Consider the following 27,048-nt stretch of genomic DNA (forward strand, 5'->3'; position numbering starts at 1 on the left):
AAGTTCTTGTAATTTATGCTTTCCCTCTCCACCAAGGCTGCCAACTAGAGAGAGCTATTTATAAGGTTGTTTATCCCACGTTCTATTGTGCAAGAGGCATTTTTATGCCATACTTCCAGCACAGTTCTGCCCACACTACAAACAATGAGCGCTCAACAAAAGCGTAGATGATGATGATGATGATGCTCAGGCATACCCAGCAAGTTCTCAACAGGGGGTGATGTGGCTGAGTACTTAAGAGCAGACTTTAGATTCAGACCTGGGTTCAAATCCTGGCGCCATCATTTATAAGCCATTGGTCCTTGGGCAAGTTAGTTAATTTCTTGGTGCCTGTGGTTTTTCCTTTGTCAAATGGAGACCAAGAGGGTGACTGTAAGGATGAAAGGATATGATTCTTGTCAAGAACTTGGCAAGAGCTGCTACTCTCTATCACCATCATCGTATCAACTTAAAAATGAAAAGTCTAGAAAAAAACTATGACTTGATCAAATTCTATATAGTCCGTAGACTTCAATGTCATCCAAAGCAAAAAGTAGGACATCTTAACTATGGATGACAAAACTGAGAGCCCAAAATTCTTAGTGACAATCCTTTCTTAGGATCCTGTTAGTATAGGGCAGCCCGGGTGGCTCAGCGGTTTAGCGCCGCCTTCAGCTCAGGGTGTGATCCTGGAGACCCGGGATCGAGTCCCACGTCGGGCTCCCAGCCTGGGGTCTGCTTCTCCCTCTGCCTGTGTCTCTGCCTCCCTCTCTCTCTGTGTGTGTCTCTCATGAATAAATAAAATCTTTTAAAATAAAATAAAATATTTTTTAAAAAGGATCCTGATAGTATAAAATCAGCACAAGGTGGTGGCCTTAAGTGGTCAAACAGAATCAAGACTGGTATTCCCATCTGGAGTCACCTGACGATCCTTGCCATTTGCTGAGAGAAATTGCCCCCAAATACTGTTAGGACTTGAAGATGTGAGTCCATTTCCAACTCCGCATGGCCACAGCCATAGACCGTCAACGCCTGAAAACAACAGAAAGCAGGCCCGGGACTGCTCTGCCCTTTCATGCCTGCCTCCCACAGCCATTATTACCCAACATGACAGGCTTTTACTTTTCCGACAGACAGAGTTAATATCTCCAGTCTTAGATAATAATTCGAGGTCTGCAACAGTTAAATTGTAAACATGACAGAGTCGTGTTGAGAAAAACCGAGGAACAGATTTTGTTAAATAAAAACAAATGGAATTAAAGGAAAGGTCATAGTTTTTGTATTTCTGTAACAAATGCAATCTAATGATAATCCATATCTGCTAGAATCCCTGGGATTTTTTTTAGGTTATAATTAAATTTCTCCTTGAATAATCATCTTGCACACTTTCCCTAGAGGAAACTATTTACATTTCATCATATCTTTGAAAATGTAACAGATCTCTATTTTAATCAGCCTTTCTATCCTATTTGGATCATTCCTTGAAAAGACTGATGAACGGGTTTGTTTTTAAAAATACAACTCAGCAGTGAATTTGACTGGTACCAGAGGTGCCGTAAGTCAGCGCAGTTTTAGAGATAGTTTTGATAACCAATGCTATGATGCCAGAAATAACTTTGGCAGATTGATGCACTAATGGCTCCCAATTTGTTCAATCTCCCCGTAGCCATACCCTTGTGTAGTCTCCTACTCTGACTCTAGATTTGGCCATGTGATCTGTTTGACCAATAGGATCATAACAAATATGATACAAGCAAAAATCTGAAAACCACTTGCACATTGGGGCCATCCCTCTCTTACTATTCTTGTTTTTACTTTTTAAAGATTCATTTATTTATCTATTTGAGAGAGAGAGAGAATGAGCATGGTAGGAAGGGGCAGAGGGAAAGGGAGAAAGAACCTCAAGCAGACTCCCCACTGAGCGGAGAGCCTGACACGGGGCTCGATCCCAGGACCCTGAGATCGTGACCTGAGCTGAAATCAAGAGTTGGTGGCTTAAATGACTGAGCCATCCAGGTGCTCCTCTTTCTATTCTTAGGACTCTCATTAGAGCTGCCATGTGAACAAGCCTATCCAGGGCTGCGTGATGGATGATGAGAGAAATCCATGCCTGGGACTAGAGTGGCTGCCTCCAATGTCCCAGCTAACTGCCAGCCAATGTCCTAGCCGGCCCGCCAGGGGCCCGCGGACACATGAGTGACATCCAGTTAAGACCAGCAGAAGACTCCTCCATCTGAGCCCAGCCTGAATTTCCAGATCACAGAATTGTGGCTGTCATGGTAAGCCACTTTTGGGAGTGGTTATACGATAAAAGCTAACTGATCTAGTGGACCTCGTGTCTCAGTGGGAGCAGAGTTGTAGCACGGACATTAGGGCAGACGGGGGATCCCGTCATACTGATTTTGCTTATAAACTGACATAAGCTGGGACGCCTGGGTGGCTCAGTCGTTGAGCGTCTGCCTTTGGCCCAGGGCGTGATCTCCGTGTCCGGGATCGAGTTCTGCATCAGGCTCCCTGCGAGGAGCCCGCTTCTCCCTCTGCCTATGTCTCTGCCCCGCCCCCTCTCTCTGTGTGTCTCTCATGAATAAATAAATAAAATCTTTAAAAAAATAAAAATTAGAAAAATAAATAAACTGACATAGCATAGAACAAGAAGTAAGCAAATATGGGTTGCTCCATCCACCCACAAACAATGATCAGTGTAATGACTAAGAAAACTGGAACAAACGTGGCAGAAAGTATGGGTATGGATATGGGCCGAACCCTCACTACTCACTATTTGGGATCAATTGAGTAAACACCCAAAATTATGAAACTTTTAAGAACAGTGAGTACCTCCAGTTCAGCACAACTTAAAACTTAATTTGCTTGCTACTTTGGACTTCAGGCTTTGCATTAAGCTCCTGAAGCCCTTCGTTGGACCAGATCGGCAGGTTTGTAAAACTGGAACTTGCTAAGCTGTTTTTTGCCATCACTTTTCCTAAGTATATGCTCTGTAAAATGTCCCTTACGAAAAGGGTTCTGTGGTCACATAAATCAGTGCATACTCTTGATTCCTCTTGAAACGTCACAATGTACCTCGACATACTAAAGACCTGTTCATCCTTCTTTATTCCAGGGCCACAATGTATTTGGCCATGGAATCCTTTCTGCGAGTGACATATTAAGATCTCATGAACCTGTATGTTAGTAAATTGAACACCAATAAAAAAAAAAAAAAAAGATCTCATGAACCAATGTTTCTCAGAGCATACTCGGAGAAAGCTTTTTCTTCAAGTTTCTGAAAATGAAATACAACACACAAACGGAAAAGTACATGATGCGCAGACAAGGAGCATAATGAATTACTGTAGACCAAACACTCCTGGAACTACCACCCAGCTCAAGAAATAGAACATTGGCAACCTTCCACCAGACTCCTGTGTACTCATGGTCCATTTCAAACTCCTGCCTCCATTTCCCTGACTTTATGGGAATGACTTCCTTGCAGTGTTTTATTGCTTTGCCACCTACGTATGCATACCTAAATTACACACTTGTTGTGTCTGTTCTGGAAAGCTACAGAAATGGAATTATACAGTATGTATTGGAGGGGCCTAGGGTATAACTATCTTCAACAGATAATGTCAAAGTCTTTCCCAAATCGAGGGCACCAACTGACACGCCTACTAACAGTGTATGAGAGTTCCAGGTGCTCCACATCCTCGGTCATACTTGGTAATGTCAGATGTTTTCATCATTGCCAATCAATTCGATGTATGGTGGCGATTTTAATTTGCATCTCTCTGATTAGTAATGAGGTTGAGCACATTTTACTATGTTTAGTGGTCATTAGGATATCTTCTTTTGTGAAGCTCGTGTTCAAGCCTTTTGTTCACTTCTCCCCTGAGTTTCTATTTCTTTCTCCATTTATAGGAGTTTTTTAGTCTATCCTAGACAAAAGTCCTCTGTTGGATACAGGAGTTACTAATATCTTCTCTTGCTCGATGGCTTGCTTTTTCTCCTTCTTAATGGTGTCTTTTGTTGAACAAAATTTCTTCATTTAAACGTGCGTAATCAAATGTATCCCTTGTTTTCCTTTCATGCTTAGTGCTTGGTGTGTCTCCTTTAATCACACCTGTCTCCGTGTCCAGCAGAGTTCTGGGGAGGTTGACTTTGCATAGTCAAGTCTTTTCTTTAATCATTGGTACTGGCGAAAGCCCAAGACTGCAGGCCCAAGGAGGAAGGGGGAGTGTATGGGAAGGGGGAAGGTAGAAGGCCAGAGGGCCAGGGGAGGAACACTAGGGATTGGCAGGAAGGCAACAGAGGCTAGGACTGACTGTGGACTACAGGTCACATTCACCATCCAGCATCTCATGCATGTAAAGGAAGTTGGCAGTATCATCAGAAAGAAAGGAGAATCAGCCAAGATTTGTGGGGACAGTAGTGCACGTACCAACATCTGAGAAGGGAACTGTGCTGAGAATTACCACTTTGGCTAGACCCACTAATACTACATTTACATCCTTAGCTATTATGATCGACAAACTGGAAAAGGATATCAGCACAAAAGCACGGCTGTCAGTGGACCTGGGTCACCCTGAGCCTGATGGACCCTGCTATCAGTGTGGCTCTCTCATCAAGGACATAGAATGAGAGGATGCAGGGGCTCAGGTCTGCGTGGCTGGCAATATGCTTCCCAACTCAAATGAGCAGCCCATTACGACTGGTGTTTGGCAGTCCATCACTGAGTGTGTCAGACAGACTTTTCTGGTCACGTTGGAGTCACCCCGAACCCTGAAGGTCATCCAACTCTCTGGTTCCTCCTTGCAGGTGGTCAGGAGAGGCAAAATACAGGCAGTAACCGTGGGAGCTTTTCTCACATGGGTCCCCTCTGTGTGCCTCAACCCTGACCCGGGGGGACTCCCTCTAGAGGCCTATACCATTTGAGGACAGCATGCCATTCCACAGCCACCTGGACCAAGATGCCCCCTTGGGCAAAGCAACAGTCTTGTTTTCCTATGTTGCATGGCCACCCTGGATTCAGTGACACTGAATCCACTCTCCAGAGGTGAAAGGCTACCAGGCAGGTTTGGATGCATCTACTAAGACATCTCATGCCCTCCCCATTCCAAGCATTTAAATTGGCTGCATAATGGGGTGTCAGGGTGCCAAAGTCAATAAGACACACCAGATGTCTTGGGTATAAATCAAAATTGCAAGACCAGTGAAGGGATCTACCAATGGGCAGGCTACCACCCTGGGCCTGCTGCCAGCACTAGCCTGGTTCAGTACCTAACTGCCAGGCTCACCTCAGAGATGGGCAGGATGGGAAGTGGCTGAAACAATGCCCGTTCATCTGTAATCCTTCTCTGGCTGTTCACTTCTCTTGATCCATCTGGGTAGTTTCTGAACACTCAGCAATTTCGGTTTTTAAATAGTCTGTAAATTTTCAGTTTCTTTACACTTTACCATAAACTTGTGATTTTTAAATTATTTTAATTCCTTTCTCCATTCAGCTGTTAGAGCTTAGTTCCAGATTTAGTTTTATATGCTTCTCTGTGTTTTGTTTTATTTTGGGTTTTTTGGCTCATGAATTTTTTTTTTGTTTGCCATAGTAGAATACAAGAGTAGAATGTTCATACATTTCAGTTTCATCTAAAATGTCAGAATTTTTTAAATAAATAGTTAAAAAGCGGGCCGGAAAATTTCTTTAACCAGATAAGGTTTTTCACGTGGTTACCTTCACCGTTGTTTTGTAATCACATAAAGCCCTTGGATCTTGACACCTTCTTGCTCTGGGTATCTATTTGTTTTATTCCCCCGTGACAAAAGCTATGAGGACAGGAACCAGGAACGTTACATCGTACTGGTAGAGGCTGCGGCACAACCTGCTGAAAGTCGAAGAGCTGACACTGGTCTGCTGCTGTATGCCACGCGCTGTTGACGACGTGACATAGTCAATTCCCTTAATCATTCTGGAGGGCTATATCATTATCCCTCTTTTAGAAGTGGGGAAACTGAGGCAAAATAACTTGAGCAAGGTCAGTGGCAAAAGCAGGATCTGAACTCAAGTCTGAATGTCACCCCAGAGCTCATGGCTTTCCAGCTGCGGCATGTGGCCACCCAGTAAGAGCAGGGGACGCAGGGGACGTGGCAAAGTGGCTCTGGGAAAGGGAATTCTAAAGTGCTGCCTTGGCTTCACGAGGTTGGGGAGGAAAAAAAATCTTTGCACTCACCTTCTGTCTGGCTGTGGGCTACCCTAGAAGCAGAACCTAGGAGAAGGATTTTTGAGCACTCATCATTTCTCTGGGTGGCGGCTGGAGCCAACAGCAGTGGGGGAAGGCAGCCTGTCAAGGGGACGTTAGGGACGCTGGGGGTCCCTGGGGCTCGGTTCTGCTGGGGAACTCCCAGAGCCCATTGTTGCCGGAGCAACCCCACCCCAGAGTTGCTCCTGCGGAGGGGGAGCAGCTGGGTATTTACCCAGCACCTCGCATCCATCAGCAGAGGAGGACAGCTGTGGAGGGATTAGCCCTCCAGTCCTGGGGGCTGGCCCTGAGCGCGGGCCCAGCAGCTCCGAGGCCCAGAACAATCCCCGCTGGCGCTGGCCGAGCTTCGCAGGTGTTTGCAGTAAAGAGCCCTTGGCTCAGAGGTGGATACCGAGGGGTGGTGGCAGGAAACCAATACTGTCTGCTACACCCTCTACTAATAAAAGCCAACAAAAAAATAGAAATCAACATGAGCTCTGGCAAACGCGAGGAGGCCATCGAAAGGCTTCAAATCCCTCCAAAGGGCTACGCGATGTACTATTCCTGAGACGGTCCCCCGGCACCTCCAAATCGAATTTGCCACACCAAGGAAGTGACGCCCCCCCACACACACACTACAGTTTAATAATTTAGCTATTATTGCAGAGCGATCCTATTAACAGTCCATTCATTTTCTCCACGGCAGCTCAGTCATTGAAATTCACCCACTGTGTCTTGTGACTATTAGCGATACTCCGGGTAGTATTATTTATGAGTGTGCACAGAAAAAGATCTGACAAAGATTTCACGTGCAACCCGATACGAAAGACAAGATTCCCAAATCTGCCGGGGGTGGGGGAGACGGGCTGGGCTGGGTTTAGTCTCCGACCTCTTCTGGATGGAGTCTGTGCCCCCCTCCCAGGGCGCCCACCCTTCCCCAGTCACCGTCTGGGGGGAGGGGTGGTGAGTGGTGCTCGGTATTTAGGGATTTTAAATACCCGCTAAATAAAGGGGCTTTCTCATGCAAATTAACCCACTTAATCCCCCTCTGAGACTAGCACTTTCACAACAGCTTTTAAAATAGAAGGAAAATGTCAGAATGGGGAGGAGGGTCGACTAGGAAGGGAGCAGCGATGGAAGTTAACTCCTCGCCTAGAAGGCGGTGATGCTGGCCGGGTTCAGAGACAGCAGACATTCCCAAGGAAAACTCTGCAAAATTGAGAGAATTTCCCGTTTCTGGCTTAGGTCCTCATGCCATGTACAACTAGCGCCCTGCCTTGTCGAAAGGTGCTGCCGTTTAATTCATCTGCTCTGGTACAAGTAGTTTTACACTCAGGAAGAAAAGCAAAATGAAGCTAAGGAGTTGCCCAAACCCTCGCTCCAGAGGGGGATGCTCGTAGCTGGGGAGCCCAGGGGAGGGGGCGGCCGGGGCCTGCGTGGGAAATCTCTGCGCTTTACCTTCAGTTGTGCCCTGAACCGCAAACTGCTCTAAAAGTAAAATCTCAAATTAAAAAATACATTTTTATGACGCTTTCTATTTTTTTGAACCTTTGCATAAAAGTTGTGATGAGATAGGACAGATACCATATTCTCATATTACAGACGTGAAAAGTCAGGCTTCGAGTAGTTCAAGTTCAACTCACGAGCTGAAGAGCCTTCTGATTCTAATTCAGTGTGCCCAGAGCAGAGGTCAGCCTTTTGTGGCCTGAAGTCCTAGGGAAGCTGAGAAAGAAAGCAAAGAGAAGTGTTCCTGTTTTGCACATTTGTCCCTGATACAAACAGGAGTGGACCCTACTTCCTTCTGGCCAACAGAGAGTGTCCCAGTATGAGGGTGTGTGTGTGTGTGTGTGTGTGTGTGTGTGTGTGTGTTTAGGGGAGTCAGCTTCACGTGATCACTCTCCATACCTCTCCTCCCAGAACTCTTGCACCTTGAGAGACCCTCCGTATTCCCCCCCCCGCCACTCACCTGCCTTTACCGGTTTCCCGAGGGCAGAGCGGCCCGGTGACAAGCATGCCCCCTGCAGAGCGCGTGCAAAGCTCCAGGGTGGAGTAGAGCACGCCCAGTGTGCTAACTTCAGGACCTCTCTGCCAATCCTTTCCCCTTGCCTGAAAAATCTCCTTTCTCACCTCTACCCCTGCCTGACTAATCTTCCTCTTTAGAACCTCAATCTGAAGATCACCTCCCCCAGAAGATGCCTTCTGTGGCCCTCAATAAAAATTAGGTTTCTCCCATTACTCTTTTCCCTGTGTCTTGTTTTTTTCTTCAGAGAGCTTGTGAAAAAGTAGGATTGTTTAGACATTTGTCAATCTGTTTTATCGCTAGAGCTCCTCTCTATAAACTGTAAGGTTCAGGAGAACTGAAACATCATTTACCAGCGATAACCCAGTATGCAGCACAGGCCCTGACGTGGAGGCGGTAATAAATGCGTGTCGGATAAGTGAATGCATGAATAAATGAATCAAATAAATTAAATGAATGAAACTAGTCACCCCTTTTAACCTCACATAACAGAGTTCTCTACCTCCAACCAGAATATGAATATCAAGATACCAGAGGTATGTAGAGCAAAGGATTGGGGGATCAGGACAGATTTTACAGTTGGTTCTAAGGCCTTGGGCTTATATTCTGAGTAATATGCGAAGGCACTGAAGGGTTTGAGACATCTCTTATTCTGCTCTCTACTTCACCTAGCACTCCGCCCCATCCCTAGTGACTTCTAGAAGGCACTCAATAAATTTGTTGAATAAATGCCCGAGTGCATGCATGCATGCATGAATGAATGAATAAATAAATAAATAAAAATATTATTTCTATTCCTAAAGAACTTAATGAGCATTGTGATAGGATACAACTTGTGTTCGTGCAGTTGTTAGAGAATTTCAGGAACGGGAGGGGCTAATCACGTTGATACACTTCGAACTGGTTCGCTGTCCGCCTCGTCTCCGTCTCCTCCGTTTCAATTATAAACAGCTTCAGAGCGGTGCCCAAGTGACTCAGATCCCTGGGGGCCTAGCACTGAGCCCAAGGGCACGGGCGCGCCAAAAATACTCTTCCGGTTCTCATGATGCTTCAGCAGGTTGGATTAATTTGTAATGCAGTGCATTTCACACACCAAGCCTCTAGCTAGACCCTGGGTAATCGCTCTTGGGGAGCTACCAAATGTGCTTCTCTCACAGTCTTGCGCAGCCAGGAGACAGCTCCGAAGATTCTGGTCTTTGCCTCGGTTGTCCTGACCCTCCAGGCCTCCCTGGTGACCCGGGTGGGAGCAGTGGTGGTTTGTCTGGAGTCCTTGGCTTTTCTGTACAAAGACCAGGGGTGGGTGCTCCAGAGCTGTGGGAAGGGCAATGAGCTTGTTTCTAGGCTCAGCTCACTCACGACGGACGCGTCTGTAGGCCCATCATTTCGTCTTCCTCTGCCTCAGTGGTCCTCACCCATAAGATCAGAGGGCGTACGGTGGATCAGAGAATTCCTAAGATCCTTTCCTGTTCTTCTAGGACTCTGATTCCTGATGTGACATGAGAAAATGATTCCTTAAATGGCCACAATCCATCTTCTAGCTTCCAGAACATTCCTAAGCCATATATTTGCTGTATCTCTGGACCATTTCCAGAGAGTTCAGCTTTTGCTCATCCGAGAGGCTCTCTTATTTCCGAAATGCCAGACCCTGATCAGTTTAGTAACTGGAGCTTATTTTTATTTTTTGGCGTTGGATTTCTGACATCTGGAACAACTTCCTGTCAGATCCCAGAAGGTTCCCTCCCAGAGTGTCTTCAACAGCAGCAAACAATTTACACCCACCCAGGACCCATCATGCCTAAGATGTCTTAGGGCATCTTATTGCAATTAGGAAAAAATGAAAGCAGGAGCTCAGTCTGATGAAAACTGAGGTTGGAAACCAGTATTAAAATAGAAATCATCAACGCAGGCAAAACATAGCTCAGAGTGCCAATTCATGTGAGGGAGCATGTTTGGGAGGGCAAGGAGAGAGTGCCAGTAGTCATGTTTGCAGTCCTGTGGAACGGGACAGATTCGAGAACAACATTCGGCATCTACTTGTTGGTTAATGTGCCAGAGATCCTGATGTGCTGATAAAACAGGAGAAGCCACTGAAAGCCTCCTGGGACGGTGCCCTTAAACATCATTACCTTATTGGGCTAGGAGCTGACGACTTTAGGTTGCATCTACCCAGATGCAGATTCTAAGAAAAAGATAGAAGCATAGTAGTTTACTTACGTAGTGATTCCAGAAAGCACCATAGAGGAATGGGGAAGGGGGACAGGGAAAGGAAGGAAGCCAATAAAGGGAGTATTACTGAGCAGGGTACCCCTGTGGGCTCTGAGGCTCAGGCCTGCTGGGGGCCTCTGGGAAACTGTGTAAAACTTGGCCTAGAGTGTGCCCCTCGGGGGGCATGGAAACTGAGGTGTCTGCCCTCCAACTCCCATCCAGCACTGGGTGAGGGCTGCTCCTAGAGGCATTGCTGGCCTCCCCCCTTGCAGGTTGGCTGTGCTAGAATAATAGGTGCTGAGGGGATGTGAGTGCAGTGCTGACTGCTTCTGCTACATTCACCTTGACCGTGGTTCACATCGCTGGGTAGTCAACGCATCAGGCATGGGGCGGGGGGGAAATCAGGGTGTCCTTGAGGTGACTGTACCTTACCAATCTTGGCCTATCCCCCTCATTTTCCAGATAAGAAAACCAAGGCTTAGAATAGCACTATCTAATAAAAGTACAATGCAAGCCACACATGTAATTTTAAAAATTTTAGTAGCACATTAGAAAAGTAAAATGAGGGATCCCTGGGTGGCGCAGCGGTTTAGCACCTGCCTTTGGCCCAGGGCGCGATCCTGGAGACCCGGGATCGAATCCCACGTTGGGCCCTGGTACATGGAGCCTGCTTCTCCCTCTGCCTGTGTCTCTGCCTCTCTCTCCCTCTCTATGTGACTATCATAAATAAATTTAAAAAAATTTTTTAAAAAAGAAAAGTAAAATGAAACAGGTGAAATTGATTTGAGTAGCATATTTTGTTTAATCCAATATATTCAAACAATTGGTTTTTTTTTTTACTCTTTGTTTAGACTGTTGTATTTTTAACATGGAATCAACATAAAAATTATTACTGTGGGGCAGCCCTGGTGGCTTGGCAGTTTAGTGCCACCTTCAGCTCAGGGTGTGATCGTGGGGTCCCCAGATCGGGTCCCACATCGGGCTCCCTGCATGGAGCCTGCTTCTCCCTCTGCCTGTGTCTCTGCCTCCTCCTGTGCCTGTGTCTCTAATAAATAAATAAATAAGTAAAATCTTTTAAAAAATTATTACTGTGATATTCTGCATTTTTTTGTACTTGGCTTAAATTGTCCACTCCCAGCATACCCCATTCTGACTGGCTACACTCTAAGTGCTCAGTAGCCACTTGTGGCCAGTGCCTACCACACCGGACAGCACAAACTCAGAGCACTTCTATCATCGCACAAATTTCTAATGGACAGTGCCAGTCTGGTTAGTTTGTGTCATTTGCCCCACGTTAGACAGCTTGTGGGTAGTTGAGGTGGTTGCCAAGAAGCCAAAAGAGAACACTAGGGTCCCTGGGTAGGCTGGGACCCTGAGCTTTAAATCTTCCCAAAAATAGGAGGAGGAAAGGAGTTCTTAGGATGCCTCAAGCTGTTTAGTTCCAAGATTAACTTGGCTGGTTGCTCAACCTCCTAGATGCAAGAAGACCCTGAGGTCAAGCTCAGGTAGTCCTCCCGAGGGAAAGGACCTGGTCTCTCTGTTCATTACTGCATCCCCAGCCCAGGGACCTGGCCCGCAGGAGGCCCTCAAGAGAGCCCTGCTCAATGTTGATTAGAAGCACCCTTTGGGTGGCCATCATAGGGTCATCAGCAGGTGAGGGCTGCCGAGCAGTGGGGAGGTAGTCATGAGCACCATAGCCATTTTGGACATTACCTGGGTGAAGAAGTCATGAGCAATCAAGTAAACGGAAAGTTGGACCAAGGAGCCTAAAAGAGAATCAAGCATCTTCCCACTCACCAATCCCTACTTAACATGCCATTCTACAAAGAGAAACAGAGGCACAGAGTGGTGGAGAAAATTTTCCAGGAGGGCCACTGTGTTTGCTGGGAGTAAACTGCTTTGACATTGGGCACAACACACACATTTAACTGGAGGCGATTTGCCCAGGGTTTTATTCCCGCAATAAATCTTATCATCTCCTGCTCCTTACACGGCCTGTCTTCTCTTCTCTGCATTACACTAACTGCTCCCTTTCCCAGCAGCAGTGGTAATAAATGGTGTCTCACAATGTAGAAGTTAAGGTTTCAAGGTGAAGCCTTTGGAAACGATTCCTTTGTAATTTCATTTATAGCCATGCCATATTTTATGGCGCAACTCACTAGCTCTGTGGGTGGCTTTGTGTGTGTTCCAGAGAAAGCGAGAGTGAGAAGCATCCCACCCTCCAATCCTCACACACCCCTCCCAGTGGAATTTGGAAGTTATAGCACCTCCCAGGTTTTTAAAGGAAGATTTTTAACCTCTCCTGGTGTTCTTGCGGAGATGCATGCTATCCAGCCAGCCATGACAAGAAATGCCGGAAATGTGGCTGCTCCAGGAAGCTTCCCCTCATCCCTTTGGCCCACCATGATGCTCCTAGAAATCCTAATTGTCAAGACAGACCTCTGTCCTCTGTCCGTAACTAGACAGCCATTTCTCTTGAGAGCGACAACCAAGGAAGAGATGTTACTTTTCTATCTCCTTCCCTGCTCCATACACACATCCCAAACTCACTGGAGCATTAGGATTAGGTTGACTGACTAATGAATGATTGGCAACCTCTAAGTGTACAAAAATTAAAAAAAAAAAAACAAAAAATAAGAAATAAAATTTTTTAAGTGTACAAAAATCATTCAATTAGTATGGCCTTTTTAAGGGGCAAACAATGCAACACGATTGGTCCACATCCTCCAAGAAGAGGTCAAGAACCCTGCAAGGAGGGAAGAAACTCAATATATATGTTTGAGATCTAGTTCAGTTTCAAGTTCTCTCTAAAGACAAAGCATAGCCTGACTTTGTACATAGACTCCCTCATCTCACACACACACACACACACACACACACACACACGATGAGAGATCCTATAGGACTTCTTAAGGATACAGTCAAATATATTCTTTATTTGGTACATAGTGGATGCTCAATAAATACCCGTTAAATAAAATCAGTGAAGGTGGCTGCCATGACTCTGCTTATCTTGGGGGGAGGCTATATGATAAAGTGAGAGGAGCATGGGCAACAGACCTGATTCTAAATCTTGCCTCTGCTCCAAGCTATCTGAATGGTCTTGGGCAAATGCCTTCACCGCTCAGAATCTGAATTTCCTCAACAGTAAAATGGAAATGATAATATCTACCTCCTAGAGTTGTTTTTTTTTTAATTTTTATTTATTTATGATAGTCACAGAGAGAGAGAGAGAGAGAGAGAGAGAGAGTGAGAGGCAGAGACTTAGGCAGATGGAGAAGCAGGCTCCATGCACTGGGAGCCCGACGTGGGATTCGATCCCGGGTCTCCAGGATCGCGCCCTGGGCCAAAGGCAGGCGCCAAACCGCTGCGCCACCCAGGGATCCCCCCTAGAGTTGTTTTGATGATTATATAAGATAGTCTCAATAAAACTTCTAGGTGTCTACTAGGCACATAGGAAACATCAGGTGCTTTTCTCTCTGTCTGGAATGTTCTTGCTCACTGAGCAGACTCCCTGGCACCCTCTAAGACTCACCTTGAATATAATAGGCCAAGAAGAGGTGATTGCTCCTTCTGTCCTGCTTTCCTTGTAGCTCTTCAGGCAGCTACTATTGCACTTTTCAGCCTATATTACAGTGATTTGGGATGGGACACTGCTCTCTATCCTTGAGGTCAAGACCAACCTTTCACCATTTTATATCCTCATTGCTTAGCATACTGCCTGGCATGTAGGAGGCACTCAATAAAAACTTTCTTTTCCATGTAGGAAAAGAGATTAAGAAGGACACATACCAAAATGTAACTGGTTATCCCTGGTTGATGAAATTATACGTGGTTTTCATCTTTTGTAGAGGGGGCTCATCTATATTTTTATTTTTATTTTACTTTATTTATTTTTATTTTTATTTATTTATGATAGTCACAGAGAGAGAGAGAGAAAGAGGCAGAGACATAGGCAGAGGGAGAAGCAGGCTCCAGGCACCGGGAGCCCGATGTGGGATTCGATCCCGGGTCTCCAGGATCGCGCCCTGGGCCCAAGGCAGGCGCCAAACCACTGTGCCGCCCAGGGATCCCTCATCTATATTTTTAAAATGCTTTTCCCTACAAGGGTCATGTTTTATTTGAGTAACAAAATGATTCTGTAAAAATAAATGTATACTTAATGAGAAGATGGATAAATAATGGATGGACGGATGGATAGATAGACGGAAGGATAGGTGTATTCAATAAATGTAAATAGTTTCCATTCCTGTAGATTCTCAGTACTTGGGTCTGAGGCTAAGTTTTCTGCACAGTGAGAAAAGGATTTCCACTTCCCATGAGCCTGCTCCCTATTTCCTGCCAAATGGCTTTGAACCTCTGCTCCTGTTCAAACTCACATTTTTGAATACCCATTTCAGGAAGGAAAACTCATCCACCACTTCCACCTTGGTCTATGCCAGGACTCAGTAAACTTTGTATATAAAGATCCAAATAGTAAATATTTTAGTCTGTAGGGGCCCTATAGTCTCTATTCACAATTTCTCAGTTCTACCCTTGTGGCCTGAAAGCAGCCATCGATGAAGCATCGATGATGCATGATGATGAAAGAACGTGGCTGTGCTCTAATCAAACCTTATTTACAAAAATGTGGCAGGCCAGATTTAGCTCAAGGGCCATATAGTTTGACAATCCCTGGCCTCTCACTTTGCCAATGTTGTTCTCCTTCCCTGATGGCCCTGAAGGGCCCTGCCTGCCTACTTAGATTATATTCATCCACTGTCTTCCAACTAGAGCATTACTACTTATCATTTATGGTATTAGCCTCCTGTTATTATACTGTATTTACATGTATAGTAGTAAATGCTACAACCATTTGCTGAGAAGCTTTCTACTTTGGGGGAGGTTTTTTTTTTTAACTTATTTGTTTATTTGAGAAAGAGAGAGAGAACACAGAGGGAGAGGGAGAAGCAGACTCCCTACTGAGCAGGGAGCCTGATGCGGGCTCCATCCCAGGACCCTGGGAACATGACCTGAACCAAAGGCAGGCACTTAACCGACTGAGCCACACAGGTGCTCCTGGGGGAGATTTTGTAAAGGGGTATGTGTTGGAATTATGCTTGAGAAGAACTGGAATGGGAGAATGTAAGTAATAAACATTCATAATAATAGTATACATGGCATTAATCTTATAATGATGTGGTCAGCCTAGTGATTCTCATCTTGGAAGAAAAAGACATACCAAAGGGAAAAAAAAAAAAACCTTTGGCAGCCCTACAATGACCTAATGGCAAGTGACAGAGGAGCCAGGTCCTATGACTCAATGTCTCATTCCTTAAGAATTGTCTTTATTTCAAAAACCTACAAGAAAAATAACAGAAATTTCTGTTGGGGAATTTAAGATCCAAGCACAAAGGAGCTTTTTCGTGTCTTTGGACAAGCTGGGTATGATAAATCGAATGCCACCACTGGAGATGTTGCAATTTCCCTTCTAAATTAGCCACCATACAGCCGTCTGTGCAGAACTCGGGCTTCAGCTTTCGGCTTTCATTTTTTTCTGCTCTCCTGAATGCTGAGCCTGTGCTCTTGGCTGAGATGGGCTAAGGTTTACGCTTAGGATCACGAGGCCGCCGCAGCAGCTCTTCGCAAATGCGACTGAGTAGTCCATAAATGGTCCTTGTTTGGTGGCAATGCTTGGCTCCCTCTCCCTAAAAAGGAAATTATAAAGAAAATGTACAGGACGGTCGCCATGCGGCCGATAACACAATTTCCTGGCTTTCAGACCACTTGCTGACAGAGCAGACCCTTGGAGAGCAGAGATGCAAAGCCTGTTGATTCACACGTGGGGCTTTTCTGACACCGGGGACCCGGTACTTGCAGCCGCAGCAGCTCTTTCCGTGAGCGCGCACCATCTGGCCCGGAGCCCCTGGAACTAAATGAAGGGAATACGTTTGAATAGAGCTTTGACCTGGGGCCTTAAGACACGCCTCCTATGGCTTCCTTTGGAATTCTAGACTTAATGACTTCTCCTTTCCTTCCCCGGAGCCATTCCAACTGTACCACGGCTCTTTACACAAAGCTGGTGTACTCGACCGTGGACTCAGTCACTCATTTCCTCATTCATTCATTCATTCATTCATTCATTCAGGAAGTCAGCATATATGGAGCACTTCACAGACGCCAATACTTCAGGCACAGCACTATCGAAGTCAGACTAGGTCCCTATCCTCCCGGAAATTGCAGTCGATTAGACAACACAGATATTAAACATTTTCAATTAATGGTGAGGAGGGTTATGTGGGGGCCAGTACAGTGCTATGGGTACATTACAGATGACCATGTAATCTGTCATCCACACCTGGATGCTTCTGAGAGTAAAAGAAGGTGCTATTAATAACTATCCTAAAAGAGCAGGTTAAGCTAGGATTGTCCCGGGCCAGCTAAATCATAGGTTCGGCCACACAGCCGGGACTTTGGCCATGCAGCAAGGGACCTCAGATGATAGATTCACTTCCCCTCTTTCCCTTTGTTGCTCTTTTCCTGCCTTCCCTGCTCTCCTCCTGCCTTTGCTCCTTTATGCGGTAGCAGACCTAGGTGGCGCGAGTGTTGGAGCCCCTCGATGGCAGCGCTCTCAATCTAGCACTTGGCAGCGTTGCCAGGCATGGATCTGTCATCATTTGCTCCTTTTCCTGGTCACTTGGTAAGAGCCTTCACCAAACAGAGCCTCTAAATCTGGACTCCTGCCTTTGATTCCACCCTCCTCCCCATATGTCAAGAATGCGGCTGGGCCTCTGACTGTTACGTAGCAGAACCACAGGGCTGACCTGGGATGGCATATTCTTTAGCAGTATTAGGAGTAGGCTGGCTTTGTTTTTCTGGAAGCTCCTTTGGCAGGGATGGTGAGCTGCCCAAAGCCCAAAGCTCAGTGGTACAGTAGTCACCTAGAGGGCATCTCACCAACGACCTACCATTTCGTTCCTTCTGTAAGTCTGAGCTATCGAAGGGTTCTCTTTTCATTATCAAAGATGGACCAGCATGACTGTATCACTAATGCCAGCCTTGGGGCATGTGGCAGATGCTCTGCCTCAGGGCCCTTAGGACCACCTCTGAGTTTACCTAGAGCCACAGTGGATACTTCCTGGCTGGCTGGTTGCTTCTTACCACAAATGCAAACCCTCTGCCTAAGGCTTTATCAGCCCTTCCTTGAGCTTGCCCAACTCACACAAGGCAACCCTCCACCAAAGAGGGACAGGAGACAACGGATGGGTGGGCAAGCCCCAAGAGGGCCCCAGTGATCCTTGCATCCTGCTATACTTGCCCTCGTATAGTCCCCTCCCACGTTGAATACTGCTGACGTTTGTAACTAATATAGTATAGTGCAAATGATGGGGCATGACTTTTCAGGCTAGATCATAAAAGGCATTGCTGCTTCTATCCTGCTCTCTTTTGGAAGCCAGCTGCCATGTTACGAGGACACTCAAGTAGCCTTATGCAGAGGGTCATTTGGGGAGGAACTGAGGCCAAACAGTGCTATGGGCCAACAGCCAGCACTGAGTTGTCAGCCAGGTGAGGGACCTGTCTTAGCTGTGGATCCTCCAGGCCCAGTTAAGTCCTCAGATGACCACAGCCTGGCCAATATCTCTACTGCAGCCTTATAAAAGACCCCAAGCTGACCACTCAGCTAAACAAAACTCAAATTCCTAATCCTTAAAACTATGAGAGATAATAAATGTTAATCATTGCTTTAAAATGCTAAGTTTTGGGGGGGGGCACCTGGGTGGCTCAGCAGTTGAGCATCTGCCTTCAGCTCAGGTTGCGATCCTGGGGTCCTGGGATCAAGTCCTGCATCAGGCTCCCCGAAGGGAGCCTGCTTCTCCCTCTGCCTGTGTCTCTGCCTCTCTCTGTCTCTCATGAATAAATAAAATCTTTAAAAAAAATGCTAAGTTTTGGGTAACATGTTACACAGTATTAGCTAACTAATGTATATGGTGGATAAATGCCTCAGCTTCCCCCAAAGCACAGTCCACATGATTCTTTAGGCAATCCCCAGTGGGATTGAGCCCCAGTTGCCCACAGAGGTGATCTTCTCACTGTGTGCTTTCTCTTTTCTTTTGTATTTTTTCCCTCTGTATCTCATTCTCCCCACTCCCTCACTTCTGCTTCCGGTGATCATGTCCCAAATAAACTATCTGCCCCCAAGTCCTTGCCTTGGCATCCACTTTGAGGAAACACAAACCAAGATAGGGTGTCTTGTTCATATTCATGGATCAGCTTTTCAAAAAAAGGCTAACTTTTAGGGGCACCTGGGTGACTCAGTCAGTTAAGCATCTGACTCTTGATTTGGGCTCAGGTCATGATCTCAGAATCGTGAAATGGAGCCCTGAATCAGGCTCTGCACTGGGTGTGAAGCCTGCTTAAGATTGTCTCTTTCCCTCTCCCTCCGCCCCCTCACCCTCATTCGCTACGCTATCTCTCTCTCTCTCTCTCTCTCAAAAACAAACTCTATCATATATTGTATGGTTCCATTGATATGAAATGTCCAGGACAGGCAAATCTTTAGAGATAGAAAGTAGATGAGCCGTTGCCTGGGATTAAGGGTGGGAGTAGGTACTGACTACAAATGGACATGTGGGACCTTTTGGAGGTGATGGAAATTTCCTGAAACTGGATCATAATGATAACTGCATAACTCTATAAACTTACTGAACATCACTACGTTATTCACTTTAAGCAGGTAACTTTTATAGTATATAAATCATGCCTCAATAAAGCTGTTTTTTTAAAAAATAACTGATTTTAATAGCTGAAACATGTATAGAAATGAGAAAAGAAGAAAGAAGTAGAAAAGAGGAAAATGTAAAGGAAGGGATCCCTACTGGCAGTCACATTAGACCCCTAAGAACTAGATTTGCTACAGTCTCCTCCAAAGTAGAACCAACATATTTGATACAGGATATGTAATAATTAGGCCAACTATGTCCCCTCAAATATAGAAAACTAATATTAAAGACAGACTCTCCTGCAGGCTTTGTCTAACCAAAGAAGACTCCCCCAGAAATGCCACATCTGTGGTTTTAGGAATCAATACCATGTGCGATATGTAAGGACACTCCCCGGGAACGTGCCTTGGGAAAGCCATCAGCAACAACCAAGCTACGGTGGGGGAGGCTGTGAGATTCTGACATCCTAACCCCATGACGAAAAGGAGGAAAGAGCCCGTGGTTATCCATTTCCTTACAACGAGAAGAACTTAGGTGCACACGTCTTCCTTCATCCTTTGTGCTGGGGCTGCCAGAGAGAAGCAATATTCCCAGGAAAACGAGCGGTGTGGTCCATTCTAAGTGCCTCCTTCCTTCAGATTGGCCAGATTTCTACCTGGCCAAGATCCAAGTTCAGGAGTCTGGCACAGGAGAGGGATGAGCGGGGAAAAGAAGAATGATCACTTACTCCTCCACATGTTAATTTATGGAGCTTAGAGTTTCTACAGAGCAGCCAAGAAAAGGTCTTACCTGGACTGTACTGATTTCAGAGTATGTTGGGAACATCTGTAATTGATATGGAGGACACACCTACACAAACACACACATACTTGGTTGTGTCAGTCAGCTTGTGCTATATAACAAACCACCTCAAAGCTTAGTGGCTCAAAACAACCATCATCTACTTAGATCATGATTCTGAGGTCTGTCCAGGTAATTCTTTTGGTTTGAGCTCAGACTTCTCATTCACCTGCAGTCAGCTAGTGAGCCATCTAGAGACTGAGTGCTAGGCTGCTCACGCTCATGTGCCTAGTACGGCAAGATATTGGCTGGGGCAATGGGGACAAATACATGTCTCTCATCGTCCAGCAGGCAATCTTGGGTGTCAGGGTCCCAGGACCCACGGAAGAACAAGCACAAGTACACAAGCGTGTTTCAAGTCTCTGCTTGTTTCATGTTTGCTAACGTCCCACTGGACAAAGCAGGTCACGTGGCCAGACTAGACTCAAGGGGTAAAGGAACAAATTCACCTCTTTTTTTTTTCTTTTTAACAAATTCCACCTCTTGATGGGAAGATCTGCAATACCACAGGCAGGTGAAGTATTTGGGATCATCATTCATATAATCTACCACACCTGTTTGTTTTGTTTTTTAAATTCTCTTCTGAGATCTGCAGGTTGTCATTCTTCTCACTTGCTGGAGAATGTGTTTTGTTCAACAGCTGTTCTAGCGGCTAGAAAATATAATTTATTTTGAGATGAACCATTTTGCTCTGAGATTAATTAAACTCTAGCTTTTTCTCTTGAAGAGAAAATTCTCTGTTGCTCTAATCAGCTATTGACTGCCATGTAGATACCCCCAGAGTCTGGTTACAAGCCAAATATAGGATGCCATTCCAGGGAACCTGTTGACAGTGTGGATTTTGGCTCACAGGTCACGGTGAGCCTGAAATAAAGAAAAATGGCAGTGTCAAAGTCATGAAGGAGGAGACAGGGAGGGGGAGTAAGAAAGTGAGAGGAGAAAAAAATGCTCAGTTAATAGAATTGGCCTTGGTGTCACCATGAAGGAACACCCAAGCACATACCACTCAACACCTCAGGAGGAATTTGTAGCCTGCAGACCTAGCTGCATCTTTTTAAGGGTGATTCAAGTGCATCTGGGGTAAAGTTTGACTAATCACAGTGGAGGGAAAATGCTCTGTGTTCAATTACATACTGTCATAGCCAGTCAACACTGTTGGGGTCCATGAAGGGCAAGGAGAGAGAAAAGATTGTTGGGTAATAGAGGTAGGTGGGGAAGGGGACATCTGGATTGGGAGGATTTTCCAGGAAGAGAGATTTGAGACTCACAGTTTCAGCTCCCCACTGTGAGACAAACATTCAGGGGAAGGAACAGGGCCCTTCAAGTCACTTCCCTCCTGCTTTACTCAGCTCCTGAAACATAATCATCTCTAGCTTAACTTGGTGTCAGGCAGGGGTTCAATAACTAGTAAATAACACTCCCACCCGAAGATCATCAGACCATGGTATAAGCGCGCGCGCGCGTGCGCACACACACACACACACACACACACACACACTCCCACACACAGGGCAGATGCACCCTAGACAAGGGTAGGAAAAACTCTCACTGAGGCCTGGAGAATATTGTTCTTCCCTCAAAGCATGGAAGAGCAGTTCCCTGAGCAGCCCCTTGAGGGTCTGAGGGCTTGCTCTTGGGGGGTGAAGGCTGCCAGCTGTCCATTAGAATCCACTTTCCCCTTCTTACTGGGCACACAGCTTGAGTACATTTCCCAGATTCCCTTGTAATGAGGTTTGGTCATGTGATTGAATTCTGGCCAGTTGGATGTGAGAGTGACTTAAGCTACATTTAGAATGAGGATGTAAGATAGTAGACATGTCTCCTCCATCTTATCTTTCTCCTTCTCACTACCTGCAACCCATCACAATCTAGTTTCAACCATAGATAACAACAATACCTAGAGGATGGCAGAGGTACCCAATAAAAAGAACACGAGTTTCTGACTAACTGTGGAGCAGAGCTGCTTCAGCAATCTGAACCATGTACCTCTGAATTATTACCTGGAAGACAAATAAACCTCTTGGTTCTGTAGGCTATACTGTGTTGTTAGGTCTCTTTGTTACAGCAACTTAGCCTTTTACCCTAACACTTTCATTCACTCAACCTAAATGCTGTAGGTCCCCTTTGGGAGACTCTCCTGTGTCTTGAGGTCACCATGAAGCCAGTCTTAAACACCAATAAATTTTTTAAAATCACAATATATAACCAACTTTAAAAAGACTATAGATTAATGGGTGCTTTCCTTGAAAGCTTCTTGGGGAGAAGGTGCAGAAGACATGTTGACATCACACATGTCTCAGTAAAACTTCTTTTGAACATCTTTTATTTTCCTCAAAGTTTATTCCGTATAACATTTAGCACCCTTTGTGTGTGTGTTTCTCATTCTTTCTCTTGCTCTTGTGCTACACACACACACACACACACACACGCATGCATGCACTCCCCCCCTCCTCTTGAGTCTCTCTCCCCCCTTCTGCTCTTTGTTCTACTTCTGCAGCCTCCTCCTCTTTCTAGTCTTGTCTCTCTTGACTCTTCTGTTTGTAGCCCTAATGACCATCCTGGTCATAAAAAACATCTACTCTTATTAGGATGCAGGAAAATCAGTGAAATAGTAACTATTTTCATGTTTTTTAAGTCAAGAGGAATATAAATTTTTCAATATTTTTCTCCGTGCTGCATAGGAAAACAAATTCTAATTGAGCATCTACTAAGAACTCATAAGACAGACATAGAACCATCTGGAAAGAATCTTGAAGAGCAACCCAAGAGAAAAATCAAAGTTCAGAAAATTACTTGCCTGGAAATAATTAGTGGAGGAACTAAGACTAGACCCTGGTCTCTTAGCTACTTATCCTCAACTTCCAGTCCCATTCTCTTTCCTGACAATACCCTCATTCCTTGCTCTGAAACTTAGAGGAAAGTATCTGAGGCCCCTCCACAGAATGCTTGCTTGAATTTCCATACACTAGACCCACCACAGGGGGAGGAAGGCAGGCCAATCAGAGGGCTGGGGAAACTAAGCCAGTCACAGAGGCAACGAGACCAAAGGCTTCATACCTATCCTGTGATCTACCAATTTCACTCCTACATATTTACTCAAGAAAAATGAAAATACGTGTATGAAGAATACTTGTGCATAAATCCTCATGGAAGCTGTGTCCATAATGGATAAAACAGGAAATAATGCAAATATCCAACATGATGAGAACTGATGAATAAATTATGCTATAATCATACAATGAAATATGATCCAGCAATAAAAAAGGAATGAACTGTTGATATATACAACATAATCTGAAAAACATTATGCAGACTGAAAGAAGTGAGACATAAAAGAGTACTGAATGACTTCATTTTTGTGAAGTTCTAGAGTAAGTTAGACTAATATATGATGATAGAAATCATAGCAGTGATTGCTTCTGGCGGGGGTGGGGGATTGGCTGCAAAGGGGCACAAGGGAACATTCTGGAGTGAATCAAATGCTCTATATCTCGATTTACAAGGTTAGGGTTGCATGTATACATTTGTCTAGCCCATTGACTAGTACATTGAAGAAATATGTATTTAACTATATATAAATTATAATAGATACACATATGCACACAAATAGTATTAGGAGAAAGAAAGACTATTATAAGAAAAATGGATACATTAAACTTGTAGCTTTTGTTTCCTGCCACATAATATTACAAGGCAGATCTCTCCCCAGTGCCATCCTCACTCTTATCTCTTGGCTTCATCTATTCTTCACCTTCATTCCATCCCTGATAATCATATCAAAAGCTCTCGCCACATCCATCGAAACCATCATGCCAAATGTATGGGATGCAAACATACAGCTTCAACCTGGGACCAGGCCTAAATGAGCACCCTAGGCTCATCCTTGGGTTCTGTACTTTCACATCAGGCTATGAATGAAAAACACAAGGACAGGGAGGTAATGGAAGCTCTTTACCACATCTTAGAGCTCAGTCTCTCTGGGTAACTCTGGGAAACAGTATGGAATGATCCCACTCAAGTGATGAGAAAGCTGGAGAATTTACACACCAACTCCCACCAGTCACTGCTTGAAGGTGTTAATTCACCAGAACTTCTAGTCTGCTGTGTGTACAGGCAAGGTGTGATCTGGCAGCTAGGGAAAGCCTTCAGGCAAAGAAATATGTAAGTTGGCCACTGGAGGTCAGATGGATATGCACAGAAATGGTAAGGCCTAAAGGGTTAAGGGTGGGGCATTGTCACTGTCTGCTACAAGACCTAAATATATAGGACTGAGTTCTGTTCCCTGATTGGGTCTGCTGTCTTAATCCAGACCCCCTGTATTGGTTAGCTTTTGCTGTGTAACAAATCACCACAAATCATAGTGGCTTAAAATAATGAATATTTAATTCAGCCCATAATTCTGTGGTTGACCAGGTAATTCTTCTGATTTGGGCCAGCTCAGCTGATCTCTGCTCAGTTCTGTTATATGTCTTATATGACATATGTCTGTAGACATAAGTAAAATGAATGGTTGTTTTAAGCCGCTAAATTTTAGGACAGTTACATTGTGGAAGCTAATTGATATGTGCGGTAGAGGAGTGAAGTTAGATTAGGTGATCAGGTAAAGTCTCCCTAAGAAGGGGACATTTAACTTGAGACTTAGAAGATGGCAAAGAGATGGTGATGGTAAGACAGGGGTAAGGCATTGGAGGCAGAGAACAGCAAATGCAAAGGTCATTACAGGAAAGGGCTTGGTGTTTTGAGGGAACTGAAAGAAGATGAAGAAATGCTAGTAGGACTGAAGACAAGAGTGAGAATGAGAGCAAGAGTGAGAGAGAGAGAGGGAGGGAGGGGAGGGGATGGGAGGGGAGGGACGGAAGAAGATTGAAGGCACAGGGAAAATCTATTCATCCTCTGACTCATAAGAGGAAAGGAGTCATAAGAATCTGTTCTTTATTAGCATCCTTCATTAATAGAATCTTAGTCAAAAATACATTCTGAATATGTAGCATTTTTATCATATATATTACTCATACAGAATATGCTAATAAAAATGATCCATATTCTTTCTACAGTCTTCTCATGCTCTTCACTCTCTCCTTTCTCTTCTCCCCAGGCTCAGCTACAGGAGGAGGGACCTGTGGCAGAGGCACTGGGATAGTCCTTCACATGGAGACAAAATGAAAACCCATTGTCTAAACAAAGAATTCACAAAAGCAAGACAGTGGTGTGAGTTGGCCATTCAGCAAATTGGCCGTTTGGCAAACTGGATTCTGGAAAATTGGCTTCCAGCTTTGCAACCCTGCAAACTTCCAGCCCTTTCCCTCTTTGTGCTTTAGTCTTCTCAGAAAATAGACTGGATGAAGCCGAAGTCCCTTCCAGCTCTAGTGTAATGAGGTTTTATGGGACCCATGAGCTCCATGGGGTTGTGTGTGGGTGTGCATATGAGTAAGTAGAAATTAATTAATCTCAGATGCCTGAAAAGTATTAAAATAGAAAGGGGGTGAGGAACCTTGGAGGTTGAAGGAGAGAGAAGGGGGAGGGGAGGCGTTCACTGGGTCGTCTTGAATTGCATCAGATTTTAGTTCAACAATAAACTAGTCCTCTAATTTCAAAGTCTAATGCTTGGGCACGAATGTGTTATAACAGGGGAATGGATGTGGAAATAGACCAGAATTGAAAGCCTTGTCTCAACAATCAATTAAATTCACCAGGCAAATCCCCAAATAAGCCTTATTAGTTTTGTTTTCTTCAATGAAGGAAGGAAACTATACCATATCTGGCATGGAAGCAGACTTTCAAATAAAAAAGGGGGCAAGTGTGGAAAGAAAATTTAAAAATACGCCATGCTTAACATACTGATCAGGAGACCAAGGACATAGGCCTGATTCTGCTATGAACTGTGTAACCTGGAGAAAATCCCATCATTCTTCTGTGCCACAGCTTCCTCTTATGAAGACATAACTAGGTCACAGATGGCAAACACCTAGCACGTATAATACCACCATCTCTGTCCAGGCCAGTGAGAGGTATCAATAACCAGTCATAGCAATCTTTCCAGTAATATCTAGAGACATCCTCAGAATCTACTCAACACAGGACTTCCAGACCACTGCCAAATTAACAGCACTGGCTCTCAAAGTTAAACTTATCAACTTTTCTGAACTAGCCCGCTAGTTCCCAACCTGTGGGCTGCAGACTTCTAGGATTCTGTGAGGTTACTGAAAACTGTTAAGTCATATGCTCACCAAGCCTCATCTGTAGTTTCAATAAAGTGCTACCTTACCGGTATCTTCATTCCAAAAAGATATTGGGAATATCTGGCCAAGGGCATTTCAAAACTCTTCTTCTGCTCTGGTATTTTCTATTCCAAGGCTGATTTTCTTTCTGTCTTTTTTTTTTAATTTTTTTTAAATTTATTTATGATAGTCACAGAGAGAGAGAGAGAGGTGCAGAGACACAGGCAGAGGGAGAAGCAGGCTCCATGCACCGGGAGCCCGATGTGGGATTCGATCCCGGGTCTCCAGGATCGCGCCCTGGGCCAAAGGCAGGCGCCAAACTGCTGCGCCACCCAGGGATCCCTGATTTTCTTTCTGTCTTAAGCCCATGTTCCTTCTACTTCCATCCCCCTACCCAAGATTTTCTAACACTAACATGGACTCTGGTCAGGATGGAATTTCCCAATGCTATCTGATAAGGGAAAGAACCAGGCAACATAGGTCAGCAAATAAGTCACAATAATCATCATTGCTTTGTCCTTGACATGGGCTGTGACCAACCTGAGGGTCATCTGCCCAAATTGGCTCTGGACTTCACCCTTTTATTTCAGGTCATGAGGCCAGGATCTTTGTTTTCATATAGTCTCCCAGGCTTTCCTAACTGTTTAATATCATCTCAGATTCAAGTTGAGTTTCTTCTTCAGCATTTTAGGGTAGGAAGCTAAGACCCAGGGTGATATGGAGTACCAGTTTGGGTACCATCACTTACTAGTTAAATGACTTTCAGTAGTTTTCTTCATATCTTTGAGTCTCAGTGCCCTCATCTGTAAAGTGGGATAGTTGTGGTGATTAAATAAGACTAGTAAAAAGCCTGCCACATA

General features: G+C 44.9%; 1 long non-coding RNA gene and 1 pseudogene across 1 annotated transcript; one reads left to right on the forward strand and one right to left on the reverse strand.

Moving 5' to 3' along the window:
• Positions 1–4,214: 4,214 nt before the first annotated feature.
• On the forward strand, positions 4,215–5,301 carry LOC144308961 (poly(rC)-binding protein 2 pseudogene; annotated as a pseudogene).
• Positions 5,302–15,738: 10,437 nt separating this feature from the next.
• LOC144308458 (uncharacterized) lies at positions 15,739–26,583 on the reverse strand. The gene is made up of 2 exons (XR_013374930.1): positions 26,231–26,583; positions 15,739–16,342 (listed from the first exon to the last, which is right to left on the reverse strand). It is a non-coding gene; the product is annotated as an uncharacterized LOC144308458 (long non-coding RNA).
• Positions 26,584–27,048: the final 465 nt, after the last annotated feature.

Source organism: Canis aureus, chromosome X (genome assembly GCF_053574225.1).
Source record: "Canis aureus isolate CA01 chromosome X, VMU_Caureus_v.1.0, whole genome shotgun sequence".
Lineage (NCBI taxonomy): Eukaryota > Metazoa > Chordata > Mammalia > Carnivora > Canidae > Canis > Canis aureus.